The sequence below is a fragment of the Mus pahari genome, chromosome 22 (assembly GCF_900095145.1).
Source record: "Mus pahari chromosome 22, PAHARI_EIJ_v1.1, whole genome shotgun sequence".
NCBI classification, from domain to species: domain Eukaryota; kingdom Metazoa; phylum Chordata; class Mammalia; order Rodentia; family Muridae; genus Mus; species Mus pahari.
Window position 1 is genome coordinate 510,931 of NC_034611.1, and position 4,312 is coordinate 515,242.

The window sequence follows — 4,312 nt, forward strand, 5'->3', positions numbered from 1 at the left end:
AAGAAGAAGAAGAAGAAGAAGAAGAAGAAGAAGAAGAAGAAGAAGAAGAAGAAGAAGAAGAAGAGAGGAGAGGAGAAGACAAAGAGGAGAGAGGAGTGTGAGAAGTGAGAGGTAAGAGAACAAGGGAGTGAGAGAGTGAGGTGGGGGCCTAACAGCCCCTGTTATGGTCTTTACTGTTGCTAGGTAACTGGGGAGGAGTTTAGCCTGAAGGTCAGAAGCTTGGGCCATTGCCTATGTGACTTCTAGCCTTGCTTCTCTTGTGGGGGTTGTGGGGGGCGGTAATTTAGGCAGAAGCCAGAGTTCCAGGAGCATAAGGGAATGCCTACCATGTCATTTAGGTGAATTATCATCACCAGGGTTCAGACCTCAGCTCGAGACCAGCTGGAGACCAGCCTGTCTTTGCATAGTCCTATGGCCCACAGCACATCACTTGGCTTGGCCATGAACTGTTAGATGTGCTATGAAAGAGGTGTGATCTTGGGTGTGGTGGCTCTCTTATGGTGAGGCAATCACTGAATGTGGCTGACATCCCCAAACCATCTGTGGGACAGCCCTGCCACAGATGACAAAGGCTGCCTTTATTGTTGAGCAGCACATCCCAACCTTCCACACTGTTAGCTAGTTGTTATGTTAGGCCAACCTTCTACACCATTACCCAGTTGTTGTGTAGGAAATAAATTAACATCAACTCACATAGTTGCTGAATGAGATTATCTTGAGAAAATAGATAGCTAAGGTGAGGATGACAATATTCAATAACTATTGACTTGCAGAAACAATTTCCCTAGATCAGGCCTGAACTCTGTAATTAAAGATAGAGTCAAAGCCCCAGCTCTTGGGAGGTCCTAGTCCTTTCTAAGTTGATGGTAAACAAATGTCTTTGTACCATCTGAGGCTTCTCTGAGCAGAGATGGATTAGAAGAGAGAAATAATAAGGCATTTTCTTGATCTTCTTGGAATATGTAATTTGAAGAAATTAAAATATCAAAACCTGACTTCTATGTCTATATTTTGTGTAATAGAAATAATGACCATATCCAAAGAGACTGTGGGAGGTCTGGCAAATCCTAGTAAAGGTAATGTGTCAGAGTCCTACTCAGTTATGCATCATCAACTCTAATTTTCTTTCTAATTTTCACTTAGTGAATGAGGAGAGACTTTGTCTAGACCAGATGCTCCGAGCAATGGTGTCCCTGTGTTGACTTTTTTGGTTTTCCTTTGTATACCTGTGCCTCATTTTATTCCTTTCTTTTGCTTGCCTGAATTTCTTAAAGTAACTGTACTGCTTGGCTTCATGATATGTCATACCAATCCAAAAAACCAAACCCAGCATTCTTTGGAGCCCTTAATGCCACTGTTGTTCCCTCTTTGAAGGTCAGATAGTCAATGATAAGTCTTCTGTGGGCTTTCAGACCATAATCACAGGGGCTAGGTCTGTTGAGCACCTCTTGTCCACAATTAATGGAGTGCTGCAGTGGTCACAACTACAGCTTGGTAGTCAGTTAAAACCCAGGGAGGGCAGACTGTCTGTTGGGGGTTTCAGCGTTATTCCACAAAGTTTAAAACCAATGTCAAAATCAAACCACTAGGAGAATTCCACCCATGCTTGTGGACTCCTACAGTAGCACACATGTGATAGAAGACACTTTAAAGTGGAATTTAAGATGCAAGCATGAAACTAAAAAAAAAAAAAAAAAAAAAGGATTGGGGCTGTATTATTAAAATAAATTTATTATCATGTCCGTTTACAATCTTTTTGAATAATATATGTGATTCCTGGATTTTAAAAGCAAACTATATTTTATTGGGCTTATGTGCAGGTTTTCCTCATTATATCTTCTTAGACGAGTCCATTTGCGACTTTCTATGCTTTCCCTCAGAACTGGGAATTCTGGCTCAAAAATCCCTGAATCACGTTAGACTGCCACAATCTTGCTACTTTATTTTTAGCTCCCTGTAGTTCCCCCAACTGAACCCCCCCCCCCGCGCATCCTACTATCCACATCCATGCTGCACACCTTGACTCTGACTGATTTCCTAACTGAATTAGTAAAGAGAAAACAGGGCAAGTATCATGGCAGAAATTATAAGCGTCAGCAATATGGAAACCTGATCGCTCTGATCCATGAGCTTTCATAGTGATCAGCAGTCAGGTAAACAGTTCAGACCCTGGCTGGAAAAGCTGCATACAGAAAGTACAGGTCTGAGATGTGGGATCCAGATAGTGGTAAAGAAGCCTGCTAGCAGAAAAGCTGTACCTTTAGAAGACACCTCCTCCTACTGCTACTTCACATTCACACAAAAGTGAATGGGGAGAGTAAAATCAGCAAGTGGCAAAAACTACAAGGATGATAAAACCTCATCTCCAAGCTTGACCCCCAGGCAAACAGCTTATCCCATTCTTTTCATCCATTCTGTCACCAGATATCCTCCTGGGGGAGGTGGGATAGGAATATTCTAACCTTGGTTTGTGTCCCGTATTCACTTACAGATTGTGTTTTGTTAACTATTTTCTCTCAGCTCCATTGAAGTTTCACTGAAGGTGACCCCAAGGTCCCTAAAGATTGAACTCAACCTCCTTTCCCCAGAATGCCCTCTTCATAGGCTGCTGATAGACTGACCGTAACCACCATTCCCTTCTTTGCTTTGAGCTTTCTGCATGCTTGAATTCTTCTCAGAGCCTGCTATTTTTCATGGCATTAAGAACTCCCTTAGGAGTGGCCAATCAATATCTGGTTTAACATGAGGCCCACTCCACAAGAAGGAACTCATAAACAACACTGCTTGGACATCCAGACACTAGGGAGTGGATAAGCCAAAGACCTAATGTAAAAGTATACACAACTGGTCCAGTGAAAAGAAATCAATTAAATGACTCCTGATGATATTCAGCTATCCTCACTGAAAAGTTCATCAGAGAGGCTTCCTCTGGCAGCAGATGGGAGCAAATACAGAGACCCACAGCCAGAGATATATGGAGAAAGAGTCTAAACTGGAGGTCTCCATTGTGTCCCTCCCATTGGCAATAAAGGAATCCCACAAAGGAAGGGTGAGAAAATACTGTGGGATTCACAGAGAATGGAGAACCAGGAGAACCTGGAAAACATGGCCTGCCAAATCAACTAAGCAGGGCTCATATGGGCTCACAGAGACTAAAAGAGCAAGCATGGATCCACACCAGATCCTCTGTGTATATGTTATGTCTGTTAGCTTGGTGGTTTTGTGAGATTCCCAACGCACAGGTTGAGAGTCACTTGTTCACTTGTGTAATTTTATTCATTGATTTATGTGGCTCTTCAGATGCCCAGGTCCCAGTAAAATCCCAGTAGGATATTCCAATACAGGATATTCTTAATCAAGTCTTGGTTTGTAGTTTTAATCTCCCAGAATTTATATCAGAGAATTATGAGGTCTGGAGAACCCTAGTGCTGAAGCACTACAGTGACAGTGAATGTCATGCCTGTTTTGTTTTGGTTTTTAGTTTTTTTTTCTAGGCATAAGTTGCTGATGTTTGCATTGTTTGTTTTCTCCAGGTTCTCTAAGAATACCAGAGCTGTAATGGCACCAACAATCAATGAGGACAAACAGTATTAAATGACTTTTAGAATCTGTGATTAATAAAGAGACTATATTGCTTGACTTTTTTATCCATCTAAGATTATAATTGGGCATAAGTTTGTGTTCCTTAGTGTCCCGCGCTAACCGTCTCGCCAGCAAGAACGACGCAGCACACAAACAGGATCCTTCTGCAGCAAAGCTTTAATGCTCTTGAGAGGGAGAGCATAAGCTTCCAACAGGCAAAGGGCGAAGACCCCGAGTCCCCAAACCACCTCCCTTATATAGGAGATTTGTCTCGCCTCGGACGTGGCAATACCTAATAGGCCAAATCTGGGTCACCCGAGGTGACGTAGGAAGCGAGCACTTTGGCACGGAGAGCGGGGAAACGCTGACGCATGCGTGGTGAGGTTGTTTATCACCTTCTGCAGGCGGATGTCGGCGCCATCTTGTAACGGCGACATGTGAGGCGGCGCCCCACACCTTAGTTGTCAACTTAGTTGTCATATTGGAAGCAGTGTAGTAACGGCATATGAGTCCACAGTGCTTCTTTTCACAACAATCTTTTATCAAAACACAAGGAACTGGAACCTAACTAAATGCCTACCAACAAGTAAATAAAATAGAATAAAATAAAATAAAATAGAATAAAATAAAATCAATATTCACAATAGAATGTTATTCGGCTATAGAAAAACATCTGAAATTTGTAGAAAAATAAAAAAGACAAAAACTTCATGTTCACTTATAAACAGAT